This window comes from Mesocricetus auratus, unplaced genomic scaffold (genome assembly GCF_017639785.1).
Source record: "Mesocricetus auratus isolate SY011 unplaced genomic scaffold, BCM_Maur_2.0 Super-Scaffold_100025, whole genome shotgun sequence".
Lineage (NCBI taxonomy): Eukaryota > Metazoa > Chordata > Mammalia > Rodentia > Cricetidae > Mesocricetus > Mesocricetus auratus.
In genome coordinates, this window is record NW_024429206.1 from 12152579 (window position 1) to 12165683 (window position 13105).

Here is a 13105-nt window from a genome sequence, read left to right on the forward strand (position 1 = left end):
CCCATCTGTAAATGCCTTATTTGCCTCTCTCATTTCACTGCAACCTGCAGAAAAATAGCAGGCCAATCCAAGCTTGGAAACCATCAGTAAAAGAGAACTCCCAGCAGGTTCTTGAATTAGGAGAATCTAAAGATCTGAGAGTCTGTGATGGCTGTTAAGTATCAGTGATGGCGAGAAGGTGGTGGCGGTGATGATGATGATGATGATGATGATGATGGTGGTGGTGGTGGTGGTGACAGGGATGGGGGTGATGGAAATATCTTGAGAGTCCTTCTCATAGGGACCTATTGTGTTTTTTTATAGAAACTTCTGACATCCACCTTTTATGAACAGGATCCTCGTTCTACAGTGAAAGAAACTGAGGAACAGGGAGCCTGGATAACTGTCTAGGTGAGAGCAGCAAAAGCTGACTTTGACCAAAGCAGATTCGAACGAAGGCCCCGTGGTACCTTGTGGTTTCCCATCCTCCCACAAAGCTTCCCTGGGCCCTGCTGACGGCACATGCAGGAGACAAGGCCCTGAAGCAGAAGGAGGTTCAACTTCAGACTCTCTGGAGAGAGCAAGCTGCTGGGAGGCCTGTGCTCAGTGACATGGAACAGCTGCGGGTCCACCTGTACCCGCAATCATTTTAAAACTGGGAGTCCTCAGAGCGCACCTGGAAGCCCACCATAAAAGATCCCGAGGCCACCAAGCGCCTGCCCACTTTGTCCCAGCCTGCTGTGTGGCAGTAGCCTGATGCACCTGCCACACTTTGGATGTGGCTACCCTTGAAGACTGAGCCCTCCCTAGTCCCTACCTACCTGTGAGCACAGGCGATTGACTCCCCTGTGTGGCACCCAGTCCTCCTCTGTTAAGGGGAGCACTAACTCCCGCTCAGTCCTCCAATCCCAAAGCAATCATTTTAAAACTAGAACTTCCTCTGCGCTCCGCTAGCCTGTAGAGCATGTCACATACTGAGTGAGCCCTGTTCCAAGACTCTCTCTATGGGGAAGTTGGGAAGATGCCATACTGATTCCCAAAGTATAGTGAATAAACGGAGGTCAGGTCACTGGTCCATGGCACAGGTTGAGAAGTGGGATCCCTGGCTCAGAAGACAGCAGGGTGTGCTTCCAGCCACTAATCACACTGCCCCCTACTGGTCAGATGGTCTAATTGTAATGGCATTTATGCTTTGCAGTCTCCACCCAGGCTACAAACTAAGAACACTTGTTACAAAGACTCTCTGGCAATTCCTTTATCCTCAGAACGCCTCCAGTAAAGCAAAACTGGCATGGGGCAGAGGAGGGCACAAGGGCGTTCATTTCCTGGCTATGAGAATTCAAGATTTAGGTTTGGCATCAGCAAGGGTCTGGTTTGAGGTTCTGCATCCACCCTTTCCATACAGTTGGGCTCTGGACTCTGAGAATTCATGGGCATAGCTGTCTCTGTGTCATGACAACTGTGCCTATGGTCCAAGGTTCCTCCTGGGATTAAGAGCAACTATGGAGAAGGGCCCCAACTAAGGAGAGACCCAGGGCACCATGGACTCCTGGGTAATCCTCTGTCAGCCTCAAAGCTGCAGCTGTCGGAGGCCAGTGGGTGGCTGAACCCAGGAGAACTGACTCTGAGCTCCCTGCTCTTTCTAGCGGGGACTGGAGGGTAGGGGGTTGGGGGGTGACGAGATGCTCTGTAGGGACCCTGAGTTGTTGGTGACCACCCTGCCACTGAAGCCCCAGCCTGCCTTGCAGTTGGGTTTTGGGACTCCTGTCTCTGTCTCTCTGTGTCTTTGTCTCTGTCTCTGTCTCTCTGTCTCTGTCTCTCTGTCTCTGTCTCTGTCTCTGTCTGTCTCTGTCTCTATCTCTGTCTCTGTCTCTGTCTCTCTGTCTCTCTCTCTGCTTCCCAGTCACTGTTAATCAGCTTGCTCAACCGTGCTCTGATCAGGTTGCAACCAAAAGCAAGGGAGCCAAGAGGCCAGGGGCTGAAACCTGCAGAACTGTGAGCTACAACAAACCTTACTTCTTTTTTAAGTTTATTGTCTTGGGTATTTTATTACAGTAGTGAAAACATGGCTAAAACGGGCAATCGACATCTGTTTGTCTATTCCTCAGGCTGCCCTCTGGAAAGGCTTCACCACCCAAAGCAGGCCACAAGTCATCTACTTCACACTCAACTTTATAAAATGAATATCATCTTTATCCCATGTTGCAGAAGAAGAAACTGAGGCTCAGAGAAACTGACTTCACCAAAGGTCACACAGCCATTGGGTAGCAGAGCTGGGATTTAAAACTACCTCCAGTCAGGCAGTGGTGGCAAAGGTGGATCTCTGAGTTCAAGGCCAGCCTGGTCCAGGACAGCCAGGGCTACACAGAGAAATCCTGTCTCAAACAAACAAACACCCAGCTCCAGACCCCAGGCAATCTTCTGCCTCTTCTACAGGCTCTGGGTCTGGTATCATAAGTTGGTGCCTAGTGTTTGTCAAGCAAAATAACCAAAATCAAACAGTGACCTCTGCGTCCTGAAGGACTTGCAGTCAGAGAGTGTGAGGAAATCTCAGGAATACTATGGGCTGGCAGAGAATGGAAGCTGGGGTGTAGCTAGGTAGTAGACACTTGAATTCAGGGTACAATCACTAGCACCAAGCATGTATGAGCACATGGGCGCATGCGCACATGCACACACACCCCACATAATTAAACACATTAGCAACTGGCCAATTCGCACCTTGGAGCCCAGCAGTAGAGTAGAAGCATAGAATTGTATGGAAAGTGAGAAACTGCAGGCTGTCCGGCGTAACACTTGTTAGGTAAGCTTAAAGGTGTGTTCGAAACGTCCATCTGCCATAAAAGGGAAGCTATTAACAGCACAGAACAGCATCACTATGAAGGAAGGGGAGTGGAGAGGGAGGAGAGGGGCGTCTGGGAATAAAAGAGAATAATTGATGAAACGCCAGTAAAGAGGATCCCACTGGCTGAAGGCGTGCCTTAGGAAATGAAGATGAGGAGTGACTGGACTCTGCCTCCCACCAAAACAAGTCTCCTGGCCTAGGCTGGCAGACACGGTGGCTGTAAGCCTGGCACATGAGAAGTAGAAGCGGGAGGAACAGGAATCCAAGGGCATCTTCAGCTACATAGTGAGTTTGAGGTCCTATCTCAAGAAAAGCAAAACAACAAAATCCTGCTAATTTACGAGGCCCCAGCATCTTCCATGGATAACTGAGCGGGGGTGACCAAGGCTGACAGAGTTACCAGAAGTGAAGCCCCATTCACACTCCTAACCTCCCCAGCCTCCCCCAGACCACTATTTATCTTCCCAGACAGATATTAGCTAAGACAAGACTCAGGCATCTTCTGAGGACTGTGATGTCTGTTCTTGGTTGTCCACTTGACAACATCTGGAATTAACTAAAACCCAAATAGCTGGGCACACCTATGGGTGATTTTTTTCCTTAAGTAAAACATTTGTAGCGAGACGACTTGCTGCCAATACAGATCTTTAAGGTGGGAAGATCCACCTTTACTCTGGGCCACACCTTCCACTGATGGCCTATATAAAGGACATGGAAGAAGGAAGCTTGCTCTCGCTGGCAAGCCCATTCCTTCTCTGGCATTTGGACCTACTTCTTTGGGATTCTGGAGTTCAGAGTCTACTAAAGACTAACTGGGACGTCCAGTCTCATGGACTGAATAACTGCAGGATTCTTGAACATCCTGTTGATAGACAACCATTGTTGGACTAGTTGGACCACAGCCTATAAATTGTTCTAATAAATCCTGTGTGTGTGTGTGTGTGTGTGTTCATCCTATATCAGTTATGTTCCTGTAGATAACCTTGACTAACACACACACACACACACACATACCATACAGTTGGGTGAAAGGTAGCAGCAATGGTCCCCTAAGACAGACAAGTTTCATGCAGGCAGACCTGCTGGTCTTTCTCAGCCTCCTGACTGCACCCTGGTCTTGCTTTTCACCATAGTTGCTAGTTCCCTTGAGACTTGGTCTAGCTGACTCCGGGAGCCACCACAAGCAGGCTCAGAGTACACTAAGGGGTCCCCAGGTCTGTGCCACGAGTCCTTACCTCTAGACTTTGAGAAGGTGATTTGAACAGATACACCAGGCTTCTCAGGGTCAGTCACCTCCAGGAGCCTTACTACCCATGTTAAGCTGCCCTGTCCTATATCTGGTGACTGATGAACATGGTCACGCCCAGCCACAGCATCTTCTGTAGAGAGGACCATGCCTTTACCGCATGCAATAGGCACCTGCAACTCCCAGACAGTCTCACTCGGCATTTTCTGCTGGTCTTGCTACACTCCACTGGTCCCCACACACAACGAGGCCCCTCCCCACCAGAGTCAGGGTCCCCAAGATCACAGCCACTGGACATTGGTCAAGGACAGTCCCTGTCCCTGGAATGGGGCCCTGATCACACAGCTGCAAGATATACTCACCCCCCCTCTTTCTTTCTCTCTCTGTCTCTCTCTGTCTCTCTCTGTCTCTCTCTGTCTCTCTCTGTCTCTGTCTCTCTCTCTCTTACACACACACACACACACACACACACCGCTTTCCTGCTAGCACGGGGCACAGCCCCAGTGTGGCTCTGCTCAAGTCCCTTGGTTTCCACCTCACGTCTCACTGTCCATCTCCACTGAGACTCTGAATCAGCAATCATTGCTAATGGCCTGAGTGGGGATCACGAGCTCCCCCACTAAAAGTCATCCCCTGCCCCCAGTAATGTAGCCATTTACCAGTCCTTCTTCCCTGGGGCTCTGTACGCAAAAGCAGCCTTCATGCCAGCGCTGACCCCTCCCACCCGTCTCCTCCCAGCACTGCACTGGATCTATCTGGATCCTTCATACACAACTTTTTGTCTTTTGTTGTCACTGCTCCATAGAAGACCTGCTAGCTGGGGCATTGGGGGCGAATATTGTACTTCACCCGCTGCTGGGGCATTGGGGGCGAATACTGTACTTCACCCGCTGCTGGGGCATTGGGGGCGAATACTGTACTTCACCTGCTGCTGGGGCATTGGGGGCGAATACTGTACTTCACCCGCTGCTGGGGCATTGGGGGCGAATACTGTACTTCACCCGCTGCTGGGGCCCCTAGTGCCCAAAAAGGGTCTTAACCCATGGTACACACCACCCGTACTTGAGGGTGTGGGAACAGAGCCAACAGCCATAAATGACGGTGACCCTTTGAGTGTGGGTCCTTGGTCAGCCACCTCAGTGCCATGTAGGAACATGTCAGACACACAGGTCTGTGAGCCCCATCCTAGCCTCACAGATCCCCAAACTGTTTGAGAGTCCTGCAGGGCAATCTGACAAGAGTACTTGAAGTTGAATCTGCCAATAGTGCCCTCCATTCCCCCTGGTGACCGGTGATGGATGAGTGGCTGGACGGTAGAGGGAGTCCACTCACACTCCTGGATAGGCCACTGTGCGCTGCCCGCCTAGGCAGCAGGATTCCCAGGCTGGGGAGAGCTTCAGAAGCCAGTGTGTAGGAGGGCAACTTCCCCGAGAGCACAGAGCCTCAGGCCTCTGAAAAGCCTCGCTGCATTCCAGGCAAGTGCATGGGGCTTGGGGATAAGATGACTATCTTGTTGTCGGTGCTGCTGTGAGTATAGACAGCCCCAGGCAAGTTAGTTGGTTGAGCCCCAGGACCTCACATATGGTCCTTTCATCCCCTAGCTCCCTCCCCTGACCCATTGCTCACTGGAGACCAACAGTGGTTCAGAGAAGGGGGACTAGAGGAAAGGATAAGGGAGGGGATGGGGGGAAGATGGGGAGAACACCGTAAGGAGAAGTGAGCCCATGAAGAAAAAGAAGGGGAGGGTTAAAGGGAAGGAGAAGAGATGGGCGTGGGGCAGACAGACAGAAAGACAGAGGCAGACTCTCCAAAATATATCACAGTGGTACAGGGAGGACAGGCAAGTACAGGGGTGTTGGAGATGCCGACCAATGGCCAGGGCCAGCCACACTGGTACTTCCCACAGCCGGCCTGAATTGCCTCCTAACTGACTTCAGGCCATCTCTGCTCTGAGCAGCCCCCAAATGCCTGCCACCTGCCATCAGCGGCTGGCACAGAAAAGCCACTTATGTAAGGTGTGTGCTGCTGAAAGTGGCTTCATTCACAAGTCTCTGCCTGTCACTGTGGTGAAGGGGAGAGGGGAAGAGCAGGGCGGCTGGAAGTGCCAGGCGGGAGCTGTGGCGGAAGAGAGTTTCCTCCTTTCATCTCTCTTTGCAAACCAGGCACGGCTTGATGCCATGAGAGGAGCCCCTGCTGGTGGTTAATTGTGGGGGGTGGGCACACCCCAGCTTCCTGAGGCACGGTCTCCTGCTCTCTGGCTGGTTCACTGAGGCAGAGTCAGTTTCGGCTCCAATGCAATGAGATTTCAGCCTGCATTATATCATTAAAGCTAATGACAGAAGGACAATGGCTTCAAGGAAACTGTGGTGACATTGCAGACCGGTCTGGTGCCATATTAGAACCTGGAGTCCCCCCAAGGTTAGCAGGAATGGGGACAAGAATCAGAAAGCAAATGGTGTGTGTGGGAACCTGGTCCAGATTCGAGTCCCACGCAGCCTTCTGGGTAGAGAGACCTGACCTGGGGAGCAGCTCGAGTCTCATTACACACTAGAACTGTCAGAGTGTTGTCTACACAAGGACTCTGTAGTCTTATAAATACCTTCATTTAGAGCCCTGGCTGTGAAAACACAAATGCCCACACTCAAGAGTCTGTGGACCAAGAAATGCCTGATAACAAGTTACTGGGGACTTCGTGGATCACAGAGTGAACCAGCCATCAATCCAGGCTCCTCAGCCTCCCAGGTGCAAAAGAGAATAGTTTAGTATCCACCACCCTTCCCCACCCTCCCCACCCTGCCCAGCAGGACACAGCCAGAACCTTTGACCTTTCTCAGTCCTTGGCTGCCTCTGCCACCCCTGTAGCAATGATTGATACTAACTCCTCCTCTGCTGCAAAACCCAAGCCTGCCTCGTAGGTAGGAAGGCACAGGGCTTCTTACCATAGTGTAAATGACTACATATAGCTGCATTGACTCTCCATCCACCCCACCCCAGAAGCATCCGACATTAGTCAATGCTTTAGGACAAGGGGCTAAGCCTTTGCATGGAATTTCATCTACGCATGCACACTGTGCTTCAAGGTGTCCAGAGACCCCTTCTGTGCCCTCCCCCAACCCAAAAGTACACAATACCCAAGAGCCCAAAGGAAATGGGACCTTGTCTCAGTATTCAGCCTGGATCTGGGTATACCATAGGTGCTCAATAAGTGAACCAGCAGCAGTGAGTTTCAGGCAAAAGAGGGATCTGCCTGCAACAGATCTGAGATAAGAGCAAAGCCCCACCAACCCCATCAATGACTCATCACAATCAGCAAACACTAATGGAGCGCCTATTGCATTCATGCCTCTGACTAGAGCCCAGACTGAAGGCAACTCTCAGACTGGCCCACCTATTAGTCAATCAACTAGCATCTCACCAATCAACTGATCAACTGATTCATTCAGGCGGTTGGTTGCGAGCCTCTACTGGGTTCACCCTGACAGCCTAGCACTTAAGGGCCTCACCATATAGCATCTTAGGCCCCTGAGGAAGGAACACCAGGATAGGTAAAAAAGAGTCCTAAGAGGAAGCAAAGCAAAAACTCACACCCTGAGCTTATAGGATGGGATGACTCGGCAAAATCTCCAGGGGACCTGAGGCTACGGGAAACATAGACCTTGCAGGCAGCAGATTTTCTCTAACCCTCCCTAGGTCACCCTGGGATGACCTGGTGAAAGAAGATCATTGTGTCCACTTTACAGATGGAGAAACTGAGGCCCCCTATCCCCCAGCAAGTCTGCCTGCTCCCTCCTGGGACTCATGGCCATGCCCTAGACCCAGGGGTCCTTCTAGGTTCCCCCTCACCCAGGCTTGCCTCCGTGTGAGCAATGTTGATATTACTGATGCCAATAACATGCTACGCTCTTCACTCCCCCCCACCCCCACCCCCTAGCCAGGGTCGTTTATTCCTTGTCAGCCTCAGGACAAAGCACCCGGCGTACACTAACTCTTAACTGTACTTAGTATTGTTACTACCCCCCCTTTCTTCAAATGAGGTAAGTGGGGTCGATGGACACGCAACATGCCAGCACCAAGGTCTAAACCAAGATCTCAGCTCAGGGGGTCCATCCCCAGAGCCTGTGTCTTAACTACAATACCGTTTTAATGGAGGAAACTGAGGCTCAGAGAGGTTAAAGCCGTGTCTGAAGTCACACAGCCCCAGCGCCCACACCGCAGTTCCCGGACTGGCAGGCGGGCAACAGGAATGATGGGCTGTATCTGCAGTGACTCCTCCTCTGAACACATGAGCCTCTCCATCCTGGGTGGCAGCTGAATAATTTAGATGCGTTGGCTCCAGCCCACCACTCTGGGTCCCAGGTTTATTTTTATCCAAGTTCAGCCACAGCTCTTAACAGAAATAAACCCCACCACCTCAACTTGTCTGCCTGCAGGACCATCCTGCCTCCAAGCCCTTACAGGAAAAAGACAGAACCATATGTTGGCTGGGAAGGTGGGCGTGGGGGGGGCAGTGACAGAAAGCCACTGTCTTTGAGCAATACAGAAAAGGGAAAGGGTTAATAAAGACTCTCATGGCCTATATATGCCATATTCTACAAGCCACTGCCACCCACTCCCTGCAGCCGCCCACCCCAAACACACACCAGACACAGTGGCTGAGCGAACAGAGCAGCAGGAGCTGCTGGGAACCACACTCCTCCACCCTGGTGGGACTATGGAAGCCCCTTCTACAAGGATTGTCTATAACTGCCTCCAGGGCTCAGCTTCCCAGCCCAGTACAGGTTTGGAGGGGTGATAATGGCACCCTCCCATACACCAGGCTAGGGATGGGAAGCAGGGATATAGGGGTAAGAAGATTCCTTTATCTCCATGAATGTGGATTCCAAAAGGGCTAGGCCATGACTTGCTGTGTGGTTTATGGACAAGGCGTTTCCCCTCTCTGGGCCCCCCTGAAAATTGGGATTAGAGAAAGACGCTAGCTCTCCCCTAAAAGTATGGCCACCCCTTGCCACAGCAGCTGTCGTGAAGATCAGGGGATCTGGATAGAGTCTTAGTCACCCAGAGCAGCTGGCTAATTGCACAGATGAAGAAACTGAGGCCCGGAAGGGCAAGAGAAGTCCTAAGACTCAAGTGCCTTGATTTAAGTCCAAGAATCTTTCCGGAAGGTTCTCTCCGTTTCTCTCACTGGTGCACCCCAATGCACCACTTCTGATGTGACAGGGAGGAGGCAGACTCCTGGCTTTTAGCCACCCCAGGGGGGTGATGAGCAGGGAGATGGACGGGAAACCCTCATGTCTGGTCACCCCAAGCCTGGGCTGGTCCAAGGGGCTGTCTTGTGTTGTGAGGTTGGGAACTAGAAGTTGACTAGGGAAATGTCCCAAGGTACTTCCCTGGGACCCTTGGTGTTCCTTTGATAATTCTCCAAGCCCCACAGTCTCCCCATAGTCCTGTAGTCGAGGGGTTAACACTCACTAACAGCAGTGGACCTCAAAGGTACCTATCCAACACCCAGCCACAGTCTATTCTGAGTAAAGAATGTGAAAGTCCAGCACTTAAAGTGTCGCCCCTGGGCAAGCCTGCAGCTTCTCATCCAAGCCAAATTTCCTCATTTTCTATTCACACTTACAGCCTCCTAGGGAGGCAGCTTCCTCAAGGTCACCCAGACAGGAAGCCAGGACTCAGAGGATGATAACCTTGGCACTAACCACCAGGCTACCACCTATGCTCTCCTCCTGTGTCCTGCCCCTGTGCTCTCCAGCCCCTCTTGGTTCTGGGGCTGGGTGGCCCTTCTGACATTTCCATGTTGACAGTCCCTGGGGCTAACCTTGTCTTCCTTTTGCCTCCCAAGATCAACTTCCTGAAGGAATTCCAGTGGATAGAGACGGCTGAAGTGGCCTCTGAGTGGATCACAGTGCTAAAAATAAAGACTTTCATTTCCCAAAAAAGGGTAAAGTAATTAAAGCAGGAAGGAAAGCGGAATCCTCTCCCACAGATCACAGATTACTGGCCAAAGCATGTTAAAATTAAAGATGAGTTTTGGGATTGAGTGGCGAGGGGGCTCTGCTTCCTGCTCGTTAACAGGTTAGTGTGGGGTCACCCCACTTGGATGACATAGAATGAAACTGGTGTGGGGTACAGCTTGCCCTGCAACTGAGGACCTGGGATCGGAATGACCTGTCCCCTTTCTCAATGATGAGATGGGCTCAGTGGCAGAGTCCCTGTGTCACAGCCACACACAGACCCCCATCCAGTCTCTTACAGGTGACACCACCTGTAAAAATGAAGCACCCTCAGATCGTCAGGCGGCTGGCTGCTTGATCATTCATGCCAAGAGAGAAGGTGGCGCTTTCATGGATCCCTGCTCTCCCGTCTCAGGACAGCTGAGTTTGCAGAACCCACCACAATTCAATTACTCAGCAGGTCCTGGCAGACAGCCCAGTCTGAGCCCTGTCCTAAGCAAGCACTGGCCCAGGATGCCCAGGCAAGGGTTAACCTTCTAGTCTCAGGTGACTCTCCCAACCAGGGCCAAGGTGCCCACCCACTGAATCAGAACACCCAAAGCCCCCGTGTGCCTGACCAGCCATGAAGGGTTAACTTCGGGAGCTGCCAATCACTTTCCCTAGCTTCTGCTGCAAAGCGGGCAAGCTGGGCAGAAGCCACTCTCTTGCTCATGTTGCCTGAACAGGCACACATTTGCCCCCTCCCCGGGCACTGAGCTAAAATCTCATTTGTCTCTAGCGTGTCTCTCTACTGATAAAACCCTGCAGAATGCAGGCAAAGAACTATGGCCATTTCTCAACAGCCCTACCTTCCCCGCTATCCCCTCCTTCAGCTCATGCACACACATCTCAGTGGGGGTACTGAGATGCCCTAGTCTGTTTGCACAGCCAGGTAGAATGTCACTCACCAGGACAGTAGAAGATTGCAGCGGAATGGGTGAGCCAAATTCTTGGCAACTCCTTGTCTTCCCTGCTGGCGGGGAGATGTTAAGTCCTGGGGACTTGGCTTGAAAGATCAGCAGATGTGTCTGAAAGAAAATTGTGCATTTGATTCTCCTGGTCTTCCCCAAATAAAAATCAAGGCATCAGCATGCACACATGCCCCTAAATCATGCAAAACCAAGATAAAAAGAAATACCCCCGGCAGAAGCGGAAACTAAGTACAGTTGGAGTCTGCAGACCGTGGACAGTGATTCGCTCAGACTACTCCACATGGATGGAAGGTTTTGTAAGTCTCTCTCTCTCTCTCTCTCTCTCTCTCTCTCTCTCTCTCTCTCTCTCTCTCTCTCTCTCTCTCTCTCTCTCTCTCCTCTTTCCTCTTTCCCTCTCTGGGCAGCGTAGGCAACTCTGGGCTGCGGGCAGTAGACGAATCAGTTGCTTCCCCGGTGCCCAATCGGGCTGTCACCACTACTGCAAAAACCTTGTGTGATCCAGAGGGAGGGGCAGCCGCTTCCCGGCGGCGCAGGGGAGCTGAGCTTGCCTCCCACCGTGATGCATTGTGCCGCGGTTGCTTGCGGGAGGAGAGGTGGGAGGCCAGGAGGGGAGGCTGGGCGCCCCAGAACGATCCGGATTGGCAGTCAGCACCACGGACAGCACCAGGACGCAAGAGGAGGGGAAGGGCAGCCACCAACCCCAGACAGAGATGGGGAAGTTATTGGATGGCCGGAGGAAGGGGGAGGCCAGAGTAGAGGCACAAGGACTGTTCTGTCGGACTGCATGCTAGCCACCTCACTGCACACTTAAGCTAATACTGCCAAATGAGCTGTAACTTCACTGCCCCTCTCCCCTCAACAACCCCTGGCCTTCACTGGTCTCTGTGTAAGTGTCTCCCTGAGGCTTCCAAAATCATTCACATTGCTGCTGAAGTCTGTACCTCATGCTCAGATGACAGCAAGAAAAACAAAGCGAGGAAAGCAAGAGTGCTTTAGGAGGAAGGTGATTTGGTTAAAACAGTCCCCATGAAACCTTGGGAACGTCTCTTAATGTTTGCACATCGTGTCTGCAAAATGAAGACATGACTACCTCATTATCCTAACAGCAAGAAGAACAAGGCTAAGATGACAGCAATAGGAATGCCCACACTAGGGGCTGCTACGAGATTCCAAGATCTATAACCCACCCTATGATTCAAATGTTTTGACGGAGATAACGGAGTTGACAGCCAACCAGGATGGCGCATGCCAACCTGCAGCATGTGGTTTGAGTGGGATGGAGCTTGGAATTCTGGGAGTTTCAGAGCAGACATAGTGCTCTGCCAAAAAACCCATCTCCCCAAACCAGACTGGCTTTCTGAGGTAAAGTCACTACACACAGGAAACAAATCATTGGGGGGGTATATACAATGGGAATGTGTTCCCATGGCACCAACATCCCAGCTCCCAAGGGTTCTGCTCCTGCCAACTATGAGAAAGTGCTCATGCTAGAGAAAGAACAGGAGAGCTCAAACAAGCCAAGAGCCACTTAGAAACCTCCCAGCAAAGGGAGGGAGGTCCCTCTCTCTATTGGAGACACATATGTAAAGTTTCTGACCAATGGCCCAGGATAAGTCACTACATTTGTCACTAAATTCTACAGACTGTCGGGATCTGAGAGACCATTTGGAACTTGACTCTATAGACAATAATTATTATGGTGGTGTTGATGATGGTGGTGGTAACCTGGGTGATGACAGCAAGGCATTGACGGTGATGTCAATCATGACAGTGATGATGATGGCATGAAGATGATGATGACAATTGTGATGGTGTTTATGATAATGGTAATGTTGATGGTGATGGTGTTGGCAATGATTATATCAGTGGTGATGATAGTGGTAATGATGGTATTGACAGTGGTGGTGGTGATAATGATTATTGCATTGATTGTGACAGTTATGGCCATATCTACTATTAAGAACCTGCTATGGCTGGTCGGTAGTGGTGCACGCCTTTAATCCCAGCACTTGGGAGGCAGAGGGAGGCAAATCTCTGAGTTCACAGCCAGCCTGGTCTACAGAGTGAGTTCCAGGACAGTTAGGGCTACACAGAAAAACCCTGTCTC

The 13105-nt window shown here is 51.4% G+C and overlaps 1 protein-coding gene across 2 annotated transcripts in view; it reads right to left on the reverse strand.

Moving 5' to 3' along the window:
- The window catches only part of Rph3a (rabphilin 3A), a 69409-nt gene extending 57815 nt beyond the window's left edge, over positions 1–11594 (reverse strand). For both annotated transcript variants that reach the window (XM_040731370.1, XM_040731369.1), the window contains exons 1-2: positions 11205–11594; positions 10975–11094 (exon numbers count right to left, since the gene is read on the reverse strand). The gene's annotated coding sequence lies outside the window, so the exon portion shown is untranslated. The remainder of the gene's footprint in view (positions 1–10974; positions 11095–11204) is intronic.
- Between the last annotated feature and the right edge of the window lie 1511 nt (positions 11595–13105).